Source organism: Pavona decussata, unplaced genomic scaffold (assembly GCF_977016875.1).
Source record: "Pavona decussata unplaced genomic scaffold, jaPavDecu1.1 SCAFFOLD_114, whole genome shotgun sequence".
NCBI classification, from domain to species: domain Eukaryota; kingdom Metazoa; phylum Cnidaria; class Anthozoa; order Scleractinia; family Agariciidae; genus Pavona; species Pavona decussata.
Window position 1 is genome coordinate 1,365,264 of NW_028145528.1, and position 16,012 is coordinate 1,381,275.

The 16,012-nt window shown below is 39.9% G+C and overlaps 3 pseudogenes; all 3 read right to left on the bottom strand.

Moving 5' to 3' along the window:
* Nucleotides 1-2,643: 2,643 nt before the first annotated feature.
* LOC146470081 (uncharacterized) lies at nt 2,644-10,554 on the bottom strand (annotated as a pseudogene).
* Nucleotides 10,549-12,315, bottom strand: LOC146470082 (uncharacterized; annotated as a pseudogene).
* Nucleotides 12,316-12,937: 622 nt separating this feature from the next.
* Nucleotides 12,938-14,539, bottom strand: LOC146470083 (uncharacterized; annotated as a pseudogene).
* Nucleotides 14,540-16,012: the final 1,473 nt, after the last annotated feature.

The window sequence follows — 16,012 nt, forward strand, 5'->3', positions numbered from 1 at the left end:
CAGCTGTTCAAAATTTTTCTTTAGCTGCGCAGCCATTCATGATAGCTGTTTCAAATGGCTTGGCCATCCGTTTGTCATCCGTGCACTAGCCATGCGTTTTGCCGTTCAAACGGATAGCCATTAGTGTACCTTTTTGCTTGAGAGGTCACATATACTACGAACTCTCGCCAATCAGCACCGGTTACGCCCATTTGACGTTTGATTTGTGCATAATAGGGATGGGTTGCTTTCAATTTCCACTTACCATCAATGTTCTCACAACAAAAGTTAATGTCTGAGCATGCATCCAAATGGGGTTACAAGAAACTTTGTCTCAGGACATTTAACTTCTACCAGGCCAAATGGCTTGGTGCAACAAGGATCAAACACTTTCCCTACAGGTAAGGTGCCAAAACTGGTTCTCTTTTGTACGCAACAAGACCACTTTTAAAGACCTCAACTGGTGTTCATCTATCGTTCATACATTTCATATATGCATGGACATCTTCAGATTCATATTTAATCCCGTGTCTTGTATGCCTTGTGAAATTAATGAAAATTAGAAACGGTAAATCTGTACTGACGTTCGGACATCTACAACTTACTACTTGCTTGATCTCTAGTGGCTTCCTCTAATCTATTTATCTCATCTTCGTCCACACACAGTCTCTTAACAAACTCTTTTTTCTCATTAGACTGTCTACCTCCCTCGCTTTGCCTGAAAGCGCTCTATTTGTTGGTTGCTTGTGCCACTTCTGGGAACTGAATCAGTGTCAACAGAAATATCGAAACAGGACTTCAGGAAAACTTAGTGTCAACTGAATCAACATGATTACTTGAGATTTTTGCTAATCCTAGGTTTGGATTTGCACTTCTTGAAGAATCTTTGAATTTTTCTCTTAGTCTCTTGAACTATGACATTGTTCCTTGCTTCATAAAGCAGACACTTTAAGCCATCTCTACGAGGTTCATCATCTGTCAGTTTTGTTTTTTTGACAATTATATCCCTTCCTTTTCGGTTCTATGTCTGAAGTCTGAAGTACATGGTTTATTAGGTATTAGTATTTTGGTCAGGATCATTATGCAAATCGAGTGTAATTTTACTTTCATGCAGAGAATACTTACAAATTTCAGCATCAGTGTTAAAGCATGGTTACAGAAGCCAGTCTTCCCTGCGACGCATGAACATGTATATTGAACAACTTCTCCTGATAAAATGCACAATGTAGGCTTAAGAACATGTGGGTCATCGTTTTCTTCTGAAGGAATGATGACACCTACAGTGACAATAGAAGTGTTTATCATCACTGGCGCATTCAATGTCTTAAAGATATTCATCTTCCAGAAAGGTTTTCCCCTTCTTCCAGCTTGTCGGCGCTGAATGGTGACTACTTCCTAATAGCTTTCCGCTGTTTGCAATAGATCTGTTTGCCTTGGCTTTGTTAGAAAGTGGCATCTTTTCCAAGCTATTTCCCCAGCCACGATCAGGAAAACTCAGTTTGTTCAGACAAAACAACAGAACTTGAAGCAATTGGAGAACTGGCAGCGGCACCTTGTTAGCAAGTTTTCGTTTCATAAAAAGTAAATTTGGATCTGGATCAACAAGAAAATGATCCTTTCCTTGACTGATGTATTCTTCATCTCTAGGGAATTCAGAAATACAAAAGAATAAACTAAGCTTACGCTAAGAACTAGCACAAAAAAGTATAGCCACAACACGTGAAACTGATCACCACATTGAATATTAAATGCAAGCTTACAGTTTTACAAGTTGAGCTTTATTTCATAGTCCTTTGGTTGGATCATTTCTGCATTTAAATCAAAACGTTATTCATCGTTTTTCAGCTGTGGTGGGTTTCTCCCACCTAAAGAGTAACCCAGAATATTGTCCTCACAAAGTTCAAGTGACATAACTTCAATTCTTCTTTCAATGATCTGTAATTCTTATCCTAAAACGCCTTGATTACTTGTCTGGCCACACACTCGCCCCAGGTCAGTTTCCATTTGTCAGTATGGTGTATTTGCTTGTTAAAGGGGAAGAATCCTTTGGATCATAGCTAGACCTCTCTTCATATCTACGAGTTCCATGTAGTTGGAACTTTGAACCTTGTTGCTTTGAAGGCATAAAAATAAAGTGCGTTAGACTATAAATGTTGGGTCCAAGCTGGTGTGTTCCAAATGACCAAACTTTCTGTTATTAAAATAAAAATGTCAGGGTGTTAACTATGCTGAAAAGATTTTTTTACCCAAGCATCATTCTTCAAATTGGTCTGGAGTTTCCTGATCAGTAATGATAAACATAATTGGCGCTGCACTTGGCTGAATGACCTGGGCGAGGTAAAACTTTTGGATTTTATAATAGTTCCTCAGTGACATGTACTGAAGTCCAAGGTGCTTGAAAAAACTATCCATTCTTGCAGGATTACTATTGTGAAGATAGTTCCTGCAGCACAAAGCATATTCCTCCAAGGCAATCTGACCATTATTTAGAAATGATGACAATTACTGAGCCCACAGCTTTTTCAATTCTTGTTTGTGACGGCGCAAGGCACTTTTAGCAGTTCTGGAAACGTTTGAACAGGTTGCACGCAAATAACAGAAATTTCTCTCCCAAATGGTGTTATTTCCTCCTTTATGTCTCTGGTTTTTTTGTCCTCACCAACAGTACTTTCTTCTTCAAGGTCTTCCAAGTTCCTGGAAGTTGATTTTTTCAAATAAGGACATTTGTTGTCACTGATTCATACTCGTTATAATATTATTGTTCCAACAGTTAGGGCATATAGATGCCACTGGGTTCCGTAAGTCAACGATTCTTGAATTAGACATTTCAAAATGACACAACATTTAACTTTGGAAGACATGTTTTGGATACTTCAATGTCGCAACGTGACTAACAAGGTTAAGCGTAAACACATTGTAGGTACCAACCAGTCATCAGTGCTTCGATCACTGCAAAATCATCATTTTTTCCGTGGTCACTTTCAATTGGTGAATCATAATCAGGCTCTGGAAGGCTTATTGCACTGGCAACAGCTGCTGCTTCGTCTTCTGCACCACCCTCTTCATTCTCAGGCTTTCATCTTGGTCGGTACCTTCTGCTATTTTACCATCAGTTTCTCCATGGACACCTTGCACGAACTCTTCATGGACTTCTATTTGGTGAGACAATTCCATATTGATGTGAGGCTAGGCTCTAACAGTTACTTTAATTTTTTACCTTGGTTCTGTTTTAGCCAGTTAAACACTGGTGATTTGACAATTTCACTGCATTTGGCACTTTCTGGAACATTGACAGAGACTTGCTGAAGGGCATTCAGCATCTCATTACTAAGACGGTTGCGAAACTTTGTTTTGTAATGGGGTCTGTAATGTTAATAACACTATCTCCTCCCTCTGGCCAGGGATTGTTAGAGGCTAAGGAGAGCTCAACTTCAGCCACAAACAACAGCTCTTCAAACATGGAAGGGTGAAAAATGCCTTTGTTTTTCAGCATGGGAACATAATAAAGATACTTCTTTGGTTTCTAGCTGGTATTTGCAGTTTCCGTCTAAAGAGAAATAATTTGACTTGTGACCACTGGCAAAGCAAGTTAGTCATCTTATCTTCATTTCCTGGAAAGAAATGATTTGCAATAATTTTCACTTCGACTTCATATTCTTTGAAGCTGTCTTTGTCACTTGAAGGAAGCAAGAGAGGATCAAAGATGGCATAGGCTTCAATGACCTTTGGAGTATTTCCAAAGCGATCGTTGTTGGTAGTCAAGGCATCAACATAGCCAGGAGGGTTTCCAACTGCCTTCCAGTATCTTTCTCAGCTTAAGGTCGTCTGAAATTCTTGTAAATGAGTCAATGTCTGCTTGCAAATTCTGCAGAGGTTCAGTGGTCTCCTTCAACATCTCTAAGGTTGAGATAACTCAATTCACGGCTGGTCTTGAAGAGTGAAAATTTCTTGCTTGAACTGTCTTGTTAAAGACGAAAGTACTGGCAGGGTGGCATCAGAATTTAAAGGGAATTTAAAGAGAAATTTTACCGACTTCATTTTGCTTATCAAGCCAACAGCTGTGGCATCATCATGGGACAGAATGATAGCTTCATAGCTCTGCAAGGCTACATTGACAGAGGCATCAAAACTGAGTCATCTTGTCTGGCAAGCCTTCCTTAAATTATTTCCAAGGGCTTACAGAGTTATATAATTTACTTCCTTGAAAACGCATTGAGACTGAGTTCTTTCAGTTCAATTGAATTGTCTTGGAACATCTTCCACTTCCTTGATACACCTCTGCTCCTGACAGCTGTCTGTATACGCCTGTGCTAAGCCGTGGAAGACACAGTGAATATTAAGCAACTTATCATTGCTCTGTCTCAGCTTTGCAGTAACACCATTGGTATTTCCAACCATGACACTTGCCCCATTTGTGGGCAAGGCCAATCAGTTTACTGATGTCCAGACCCGAAGTTGACAAGTCCTTCTTTTACTGGCTTGGGAGTTACAACTACAAAAGTCCTCTAAGACATTCTGGGAAGACAGAAACATTGTTGTCATGTAAGAGATTTCACCATCCCAAAATTGGATGAATGAGATCAGCTGTGAAGACACTGGTATATCAGTAACTTCATCCATCAGCATTCCAAAGCGTTTTGCATTTCTTGCCCTTTTTAAGTGGTTTTGCTTCACAGTGTCACCAAGGGTTAAATAGATCTCTCTGACAGAACCTTGGGAGAAATGCTCAAGTTGGGAAAATCCCAGAACCTTCTCGTTAAAACTAATCAATGAATTCTTTTTTTCGTTTGGAGGTAGTAACACATAGACCAGTAGTGTGGTTACTTGATCGGATAGGATAATCTTTATTTATCCACGGTATAAAATTCGTCAGCTTTAAAAATGCGTAATACTAATGTGATAAAAATATTTAAATAACAAGAAAAAGCTGCTTTCCACGAATGCCGTGCCTTACAGTTCTTTGAGTAATCGTTAAAACTGCCCAAGGGACTCTGCTTCCCTTGAGTTACAAGGAAGACTGTCCCAGAGAATGGCGCCACTATAGCTGAAGCTATTTTTGTAATAGTTTTTGCGCGGTAATGGAACATTGAGTTTATTTTCAGAGGCCGTTAGGTTATATGCGACTTCTCGCCTTTCAAATTTAGAACTAAGATAGTTTGGAGCCAACCTGTGCAGAGACCTGTAAACCATCGTAGCTCTTTGAAGTTGTTGCTAGCAAACTAGGTTTTTCCACCCTAGAAGTTTGAAAAGGTGACCAGCATCTACGTCATAGCTTGAGTAGGTCAAAACACGGGCTGCTTTGTTTTGTAGCTTTTGAACCTTACTCCATAAGGTTTTCCCACAGTTTCCCCAAACAATGTTGCAATAATAAAAGTGTGGCTGTTTTAAAGCTTGATATATTAGTTGTAAGGTCGCCTGAGGGACAAGGTGCCTTATTCGTTTTATGGCCCCAATACCAGAAGGGACTTTCTTTGTCACTTTTTCGATATGGCCACTCCAATCAAGTCTGGCATCGATGGTCACTCCAAGTGATTTTGCAGTAGTGACCTGGCTAACTTGAAAATCATTAATTGCAAATGTCGGGGACTCTGTGAGAGTACTTAGCCTCTGCTTAGACCCGATAAGCATAAACTGAGTTTTAGTCATATTTAAAGTAAGTTTGTTTGCTTTCAGCCAATTGTGAGCATTTTCTAAATCTTGATTTACATGCAACTGAATATTGTCTGCATTATCACCTTCGTATGTAAGGTGGTTGTCATCAGCGTACATCCTCGGCTCACAATTTGAAAGACAGTTTGGTAGATCGTTGATGTATAACAGAAATAGTAATGGACCTAAAATCGTCCCCTGGGGAACACCACAACTTAATAAACAGCTATGGATGTCTGAAAGGTCAAGCACCAGTAATACATTATTATTATTATTATTATTATTATTATTATTATTATTATTATTATTATTATTATTCAATATTTTCAATGTATTAACTGCTGCATCCACCGCATCACTCAATGAATGTTTGGAAGTTATTACATGATACTCGCTTGATTTGCTAGGCTGCCCTTCACTTTGGAAAGAATTGTTCTGTGATTGGGTTTCCACACTTAATTTCGACTGACAAAGCTTTAAAGGCAAAAAGGAAATGTTTATTAATCAAAACAAAACAAAGAGAACTAAGCAATGAAAACGTTCAGAAAACATCCAGACGTATAGTGTGTACCTGCCTGTTCTTGAGGTTGAGGCTCCTGAGTGTCAACACTGCCTTCCTTCCTAGACTCTTGGGTCTCTTCTTTGGATACACACCTATAAAATGTTAGTGTCGCGATAAATCGCAGAAAAAATTAAAGTCCCAAAGCACTTGAAAAACAAAATTTGGAGGTCATCAACAAAAGCTTTTCTATGCTAGTTTCAAATTGGGAGCAACAAACATACCTTCATTGCCGTAGTTTTGAAATAAACTATAATGCCAGCCCATTTCAAATAGTCTTACAAAACGAGTTTGCAAATTGGTGATTCGTGAAAGCACAATCAAAGCAATATCTATTCAATTAAATTACAAGCAGAAACTCTTGCTTGATGAAGACTGTAACCCCCCAATAACTTTGACGGGAAAATGTATCCATTAACTTGACATTTGTTCAAAAACAAAGTAACTGCTAACCCATACAATATTTATTTGACAGTTTACTATGATTGTAAACAAATTCCGTGCATCTTTTGTTGCATACATATATCCTATGACAAACAACACGCAGAAACGAGATATACTGCATGGCCCAACAACTATATTCCTTTCCTTTTGTTTCTTTTTTAATTATTATAATTGGGCATCGATTTTTCTTCTTTTCTCTTTTGTTTTTCACATTTTCTTGACAATTCGCAACTTGTGAAAGCCCCTCATTAGACAATTAGAGAGCGATATTGCCGGTCGCTGGTGCTTTTTGACAAACCTGTACATGCGTCAAGAAATGTGTACAAGTAATATGATGTATAGGCAAACCAGTTAATCAAATTAAGAACCCATGAGTTCTGCACAAATGGAACCTCTAATTATTAGAGTAGTTTATGTGGCAAAGGAAGCAATCATCTAGATCTGATGTGATGTACTTAAGTGAACTTGTTTTCTGAAAACCTCAATGTTCAAGCTCTTTTGCTAACTTTTTGAGTACTAGTCTATTGGAAATTGCTTGTAACCAGAGGTAAACCTCTGACTTCATTTTGGACATGTTTCTGTCTCATAAAATGATCAACATAGGGATTGCCTTAAGTACATTTCTTTTTTTTTGTTTTTGTATAGGAAAAAATGATTGAAAACGTATCCAGTGCCTTAAATTGTAATAGTTACAACAGTTACCATGCAAAAAATGATTGTTTCCCGTCTGGAAATCACAGGTCAGTGTCAAAATCAGCTTTTCTGGTATCTTACGTACTTTACCTGAAATACAGTTAGGAAAATAAAGCTACATACTTACATGGTTTGTTGAGTTTCTCATCTTGCTTTGGAGTCTTGAGTTTACTGTGGTCATACTCACCTCATTTAAGCACTGCATAATCTTCTCTAGTGGAGAAATTTTAAGGTGGCTTTATTATCAATTTAGTTGTGACTGGTTTGTGAGTCAGTAAATGCCTCAGCTGTAGAAAATGGTAACAGTAGTGTAATGGGTGTTTATGAAGTTGAACGAGTCGTCGCAAAAAGAGTTTGAGGAGGTAAAGCTGAGTTCTTTATCCAGTGGAAGAACATCTACAACTGAAAATACGTGAGAAGCAGCCGAACATTTACCTGAAGATGTTATTGCTGCCTTCGAGAACAGGTCTGTCGTACCAGTTCGCGTTGATGAGTGCAGAGAGAGGCTCGCCCTTCTCATCGAGAAGGTTTAAAAAGCTCCCCTGGCCTGCAACGAAACGATCACAATGCGACATGATATACTGCGAGCGATATTTTGTGGTTTGCCGTCAGACCTTCGTGGGACTCCGTACCCTGCCAGTGAAGAGGAGCTGGTGACAGCAGGCCTTAGTTCTTCCCTGAGGAAGTGTTTGACAGTGACGGGCGGTGGATGTTGCGTCAACGCTCCAGTCAACTTAAAGCTGTTTCTCGGCAAGTCGCCTGCCTTCTTAGATGCGCAAGGCCGCAAAACATCTTCCCGCCCAGTGGAGAAAGTGCAGATCAAGTTTACAAAGAGTTATTTCGCCGGACACATGCAGTGAACCAAATGCTGCTTAAATAAAATGACTTCTTTAGAAGCCACCAACCGTAATAAAGTTTATGACCATTACAAATTATTCTTGTTTCCTCTTATGAAACTTAGGGGTGGGAGTTAACGTCAAGTCCAGACAGATAACAAATGCATTTTTAATCAAACAGTTCCTTATATATACAATTAGTAACTATCCCTCGATAAAACCTTTCTGCCATGATAATCACGGACTATGAACTTGCGGAAAAAAAAAAAACACACACACACAAAGGGAGCAGTCGGGTTTGTCTCTCGGCTTAGCCACTCGTATTTTAGCTAAACACAGATCAGTTATTTACCGGTATTGTGCAGGGTCTTCAGCATCTCCTGGATGGCTGGTTGATCTGCTACAAATTCTAAGGCATGCTTTACCATGCAATCCCTGGTAAAGGTGACATAACACTATGATGTGTTCCGGAAATGATGACCACCACCAATTCTAAAGCAAAGAATAAATCCACAACATACTAACCATCTTTCCAACGAATCCATCTGTGGTGTGTCCTAAAAATCGAGGCAGATCATAACACTTTTAAGTTAAAAAGTTCTTATCCAGATACATGTCATTTTTGATTATTAAAGGGCTATGTGTAATTGTTCACAAGTCAGAGTTCTGTAATTCACAACTGACAATGCTAAACAAACAGGCTGTGATAAAATCTCAGTGAAACAAAGCTCTTACGTTTTCATTTTTGCTTACAAAGTTTTGTCGTCATTTTCACTAAATATTCTTCTTAGTGAGCAAATTTTACTTACAGTGTCCGCCATAGCCAAATTCCCTTCCAGATACGTTCCCAGCTCCTCTAGGAAATCAGCAACTTGGCTGTCTGTGAATGTGAGCTGCAAAATGAAATATTTGGTGAACTTACAAGACTGTTTTATGTTCAAGTCTAATCCCAAAATACGGCATTGTAGCCAAAAGTTAACTTAAGAAATTAAACCGCATTAACATTATTAACTCTTCTGGTTCTGATGGGTTTGACATGGCAGATAAACTCAGTGTGAATTCCAACCTCGGCGATAGGCGCTGGACTGTGACCTCTCATCCCCAGAGCGTGGCAGCTCAACAAAAAGAAACTACGATAATTACTCCACGCTCCATGTCTCTCAGCACCTCTTGGCACTTTTCAACCAGCAAGAGATTGGAGGCCGCATGCCACCAGTTTATCTAACGGTGGAAATATCTTTGCAAGTCATCATTCTTCTTCTCAACGCCTGCAAAACAAATACTGTTTAAGTACAGAAAAATAAATATGCATACCACCTTGGAAATTCCAAAGGGGAGAGGTCTTTAAAGCTCCTTAACTCTGGCAAATATTTTTAGCACAAAAAAACTTGAAAACAAAAACTATTCACAAATTTATCAAGAAAATGTTGAAATGTGTTTTTGAAGGTTGTAATAGTCTTATTTTCAATCATAATTGGTGAGGAGACCTCAAGAAACCTTGGGGCTTATACTAAGAGGTCCCTTCATTGATACATGGAAACTGACATAATCACAGTGTGCCACAGTCAGGAAAAACAGATTTTTTGAAGGTCATGGAAAAGCCAGCAAATTATACATCAAATCAGGGTAACTCTCATTTCTGCCTGAGAATCAGTGACAACTCAACGAAATGTCTGGAAATTTTTTCTATCCCAATAAGTGGCAACCTTAGGTGATTTTGGACTTGGATTAGGTAATGATATAATAACCTTTGCTTTAAATGTTGTGATCTCATCTTCAATGATGTCCTCCTTTTTTCATCATATCTAACAGCCCTCTGAAATCCTAAGTCAACAAATAAAGAAGTGCATGTTATGTTTCAATTTATAAAAGGATTGATAGTAGAATCTGAATAGTTTTTGTTAACTCATTTTGCATAATTTAAAAGTAAAATAAGAATGCCAAATACCCCTGTTTCAAATCATTCAAAAATTAGCTTCTGCAATCAATCATACTTACAACCCACAGCTTTCTGGTCTTCTCAATCCTGCTTGGTGGTAGGAACTTCTCAAATAGGTCAGGCAGTTTTCTCAGTAGGGCCCTTTTCTCCCCTCCCAATAAGGATGTCCATTCCTACTTCTCGTTTACTTTATACACTTTGAAGCTGATTCCTAGGGAGTGGACTGCATCCAAGAAGGCATTTAGATGGTCATTACATTTTTTGCCTGCTGGCCTGCTGTGATTGTCATCCTGAAAAAAAAAAAAAAGAAAATATATGTATAAAATTATATTATGTATGAACTCTAGTTCAGTGTAATTCTTGTAAGTCAGCTATGACATTTGCACTTGTCAGGCAATCATGCTTAAACATAAATCAAAAGTATATGCCCATCTACTTACTGAGTCCCATTTCATTATGTCAAAGATTAATCCTTCCTCAAGTCTATCAGTTACTGGTATGAGGACATTTCACCTCAGCTAAACCAAAACAAATGCTGCATCCGAAGTCAATAACTTTGGCATTGGGTGATGCCCCGAGAACAGGAGAAGCTTGAGAAACAACAAATCCACTTTTTAATACACTGACAGGTGTTTTCCTGTTAAACATGAATCTTTCGTACTCCCGGAGAGCAACGGGTTCATACTTCATACCATGAGCTACATACTTAGAAGTAAAGGGCTTTGGATGCATAATCGATTGAGCAAAGCCCTCATGGTTTCGTTGTCGCTTGGCAATCAGCTGAAAACTAGAAGCAGTTAATCTATATGTACGCTCTTTTTTCTAAATGTCAGATTCTGATTTTCCCTTGTATTGGCTTCAATTGTATTCACTTTGCCTTCATCCACAGATAAATGCAATAACAAAGCCGCTTCTTCAGTACTCAGTTCTCGGGGGTTGACCATAGGATTTTCATTGCCTATGGGAAATCTTGGATACGATGTTATGTTATCAGAAAGCACATCATTGCTGGTACCGCATTTAAATCTGCCTCTGCTGAAAAGTTGGACTCTGTGAAGGATGCCTGGTAGCTTAAAAATGAACCAACACGAGTTTCTCCAAACTTTGTCTATGTTGTTTCATGAGAATCGTTACATTTATGCAAATGAGCAAAACCCATGTATGGGTCAATTGTGGTAAGTTCAGTCTTAAAAGATGCCTCGTCAGTAGGGACATAGTGTGGCTGCTTCCGGGCTTTATAAGACATTTCACACCACCTGACCCTCTTGAACTGCAGGGCTCATCAAGCTTTGTTTTAGTAACATAGACCTCCATTACTGGCTGAGGAACTATGTTTTCCCCACCTCCTTTTTTGTGCCATTTTTCAAGTTGCGACGTACATGCCAGCTCAGGATTTTCGTCTTTGTCTTGACATAGATTCTTAGCAGTCTTTGCTTTGAAGAGGCTTAACTTGCAAATCTTGAACATCAAGGCTGAAATATGATTGCAAAATCCAGCTTTTCCTTCGACACACGTACAGCCACTGTCTAAAACGTCCCCCTTGAAAATACACAAGGCAAGTTTTAGTTGATGTGGGGATCAGTCTTTCTAAAGCTATGGCAACATTTGGCTTGAAAATAAAAACAGCAGTGATCACTGGCGACATTTATTTCCCTTAGATATTCATCTTCGAGAAATGTCTTCGCTTTTCTCAAGGACGTTGGCACAGAATGATTTTGAATATCTGAAATACTCTTTCCCGACCTGGCTATGTGCTCGTTCATTTCTGCCCTGGTGAATATAGGCGTCTTTTCCAGAGACGTACTCCATCCATCAGTGGGATACTTGACAGCAAGTTTGGTGTTTGCATTATCACCATGTGAGGAGTCTGTAACACTCGATGTAGCTCCGATTCCAATGCATTGTTGTTTTCGCTTGGTGTACGGACCATTTGGATCAGGATCCACGATATTTTTGTCTTTCCCAGTCTTGATGTACTCTTCTACCCTCATAAATGAATCAGTTGAATATTAAATATGAATATCGAAAATAACAATAATAGCAGTGATCGCTGTCTTACCTCTTCACAAGTTCGGCTTTGGTTTTGTGGCCTTTGCCCGGATCACCTCTACATCTCAACCAAAATTTAATTCTTCGTTCTTTAATGCAGATGGCTTTTGTCCGCAAAGGGACGCACCAGGAACATCTTTCACTTGTAGGAACAATCCGCTCAACATATTTCTGATAAGAACGGGTCGTGCCTATCTTGTTTTTGTTACCATGGCCTTACTTGCCTCGCTCTGATGCGATTAGTTACCACTCCGCCCGAGCGGTCCGCCATTATGAAAGTCGTGTATAGGAGAAAGAAGGCAAGGTGGGTTAAAAATGTGTGACTTCGCAATCATGGAGAAAGCTTTGAAAATTGCATGGATTAAATGAATCCAAAACGAGGTCCCCTCCTCTTGGAAAATTATTCCTGATGTTATGGTCCAAAAACATGGTAACCTCTTTTTCTTAACCAGATGCGATTACGATCCTAAGATGCTTTCGCTGGAAAACCTTTCCCCTTTCTACCGTTCAATTCTGTTGTACTGGCATGACCTCAAAAAGCCAAATAAAAATATTGCAGACTTGAAATTCTTTGGAACAATCGCAACATTTTGAAAAGAAACCAGTTTTCTACAAAAGATGGTATTCCCACAACATCGTCTATGCATGTAATTTATTTAACAGACACGGAAATCTCTGCAGGTACTCCTGAGTTTAAGACTTTGTATAACCTAAAGGTGCCCTTTACAACATTTTATGGTTTGTTAGATGCCATTCCATCTTAAGCCATAATAAGTTTCTAGAATCAGTTTACAAGCCTCCTGCATCATAAGTGTCTCCCTCGGCATCTCTGAGAGCTTCTTCTCGACGAGTACGCAGAAGTTGTTCTCCCTGACGGCATTTCTTGTCTTTGTCAGTTGCTTACAAATCTGACTTTCTCTTCCTTTTATTGTCCTTTGCATTAGAAGCCAATCTTGTTGATGCTCCACCAGGGATTGAAAGTCTCTCCATGAATCTAAGTCTGCTGGTTGCCCTACTGTGGAAGTGGCAGACGGCTGACGCCACTGCACACCGAACCACCTTGACACCATGGTGCTTGTGTTTGGGGCACCGGACCCACACCATTGAGTTTATACACTCATTTTGATTTTGTGTTGCCCCTAGCACGCATCTCCCCAGTAGTTTGAAATCGCTTAATGTCATAAATGTAGGGCGAAGGACTTCTAGAAAGACCTCTGGTGAGCAGTTATCAACTATGTATGTTGAAGTACCTGATGCTGCATCCTGCTGCCACTTGCACCATGACGACTCTCCTGGAGGACAGAAATGATGTTGTTTAGCTAGGTCTGATGACTTAACAGCATGATGAAGAGTTGCAATAATGTTTTTCCTCATGGCATAAACTGCAACATCGACTTCCCTTTCTGTTGGGTTTGCTTTTTTAATGGTGTTCTGGCGAATTGCTAACCCATAATACTTTTGCAGCTGTTTAATTCTGCCCTCCGTCAGTCGCCCACGACCTCCAATTGGTTGACCATCAGCCAGTTTACCCTTGGTTCTAGCTTTCAGGTTCAGCAAGTGCTTTCCCATTCTTTTCTGAACATGTCCTACACAGTCCAATTTTTTCACAGTTATGTCATCATAAATATGTTCAACTGAATTGAAAGCTTTGCTGTCCCCATCACTAACCATCCACTTATACCTCAGGTTGTGGCGTTCAATGGACCTACCCCACAGGACAACAGCTCCCTCAGCTTCCATGGCTGGAGAACTACCAGTAAAGTTAATGTCACATTCGTGTTCCAACAGCCACTCCTCGAACTCTTCATCAGTGCATTTTCCTTTCTTTATGGCACATGATTGGCATGATTTGGACAAGACATGGTAGTCCAAGACTTCTCCAGTGTCTACAGAGATGACGAACACTGCACCTGTTAATAAAGTGAATCCTCTCTTTGCCCATGTGCCATCAAAGCTGACAGCAGCATCAAGAATGTCATTCTCATCTTTGTCCGGGTTTTCGTCTAAGATCTGCTGTCGCAGTCGTTCTGCAGATTTCCTCATCTCTTCCTTTGCCTCATCTTCTCGTGCTTCTAATACGTTGTCCACGTGTTTATAGTACGCTGTTTTTGTAAGACAAGGCATATTCATGATGCTACAAAATGTAGCAAGGCCTTCATAGCCACTACCAGTCTCTATGGCATGATACCCGGCTCGGCGGTTGATGTCGTACGATGTTCCTTGCTGGGTCACACTGGTGGAAGGTAGCAATGGTGTTGACTCAGGACAGGTGTTGCACTGCAGAGACAGTTCTGACATCAGTCCCTGTCTTTTAGTTGTATCATCTTCCAGAGTTAAAATTCCTAGAGAGAAAAAATAAGTGTAACTAAGTAAAATTTCAAAAATTCCCATCCCATGCCGTTTGACAGGAACATACAACAACATACAACACTGTGACATTGAATTTAAAGCTAACATTCAAGTGAATAATTAGTGCAACAATCCTTTTATATTTTTTGCAAATTACATATGTTCTTACACTGAGATGAAGAAAATGTCGCGATGACTCGATTGCAGGACTATAAGGCTCTATTTGCATGCACCGCTTAAGTTGAGGTATTCTTTGATGTCTAGGAATGTCTTATCTGGTGGTGTAAATTTAATCTTCTTAGGCGGTGCCTCTGTTAAGTCTGGTGGCATTTCCTGTGCTTGCCCTTGTGGGTGGTTTAGATAAGCATTCATTTCGGCAGCTGTCATCATGAAGTATCCACTTTCTGCGAGGTCAATCATGTCTAGGCTGTATGCACGCAACTGTCTGAAAAAATGTTTTAAATAATTACCTAATTTGTGAAATATTTTACCGCTTTGCAGGATGCTTTGGGCCGTTCTTTTTTGGTCATCATTTTGTTAAGCCGTTGGTAAACATATGTTTGTGATGCTTTGACCATGTTGCCGCTTCTTGTGGTGAAGTTGCCGTTGATTAGTAGGTGGTAATGGTCTCCTCTGCAGCTGTCATCGTCTGTAGGCCTGTCATCTCGAAAATGAGAGTATAGCAGGTAGCTGTACTTCTAAGATCCTTCTAAAAAGTGGAGGATTTCTCTGAATTCGTCTACTGATGTGTCTGTTTGGAAACAATAGCTATACCATTGTCTTAGTTCGATATTCGTCGTTGTTGCTTGCTCGAACATCTGTCTCAGTTGCTCGCTGGATGGTGATGGCGTCGGAGCTGCAGCTACAAATGGAGGACGTGTTTCCCTGGAGCTTTTCTGCAACGCTTCTTCCCAGGTTTTCAACATTGTCACCGTAAGTTTTACTCTTTCCATCTTCTGTATCTGTCGTTGTAGTCTTGCAGCAAGGGTAGAGCACGCTTCCCATTCCTGTCCTAGGTGTTTAATCCAACACTTATTCCAAGCGTATGGAAGTATTTCCCGGTTAACTCCCATAATTACCCCTCTCCACGGCGGGCAGGCAAGCCAGCGAGTTCCAGCCAAAACTTGTACATGTGGCGGTATACGTCATAGATATGTGTGGAATGTAAAGAATGTCTGGAATGGGGATTCCCCTGCCACACCCAGGACACGCCCAAGGGGATTCCTTTCTGGAATGTGCCATGCCCTGCCATGCCCGAGAATGGAATGCAGGCTGCAAAACTTTTTCATGAAGCTTGCGCACCTGAAAAAGTTGCAGCCGACATTCCATTCTCAGGAGATTGAGGAGCTTGTCATGGCGAGATACCGAAAGGACATGTTTCTGAAATGGTATAACTATTAAAGTAAATGGTAAAGTCATTAAATGGGAAAATGCTTCAGTCTGTGACGCATGGCAATTCTTTGTTGCATGTGAATCATGTAATTCTAAAAGCATTAAACAGGAAACGTAAAAAAC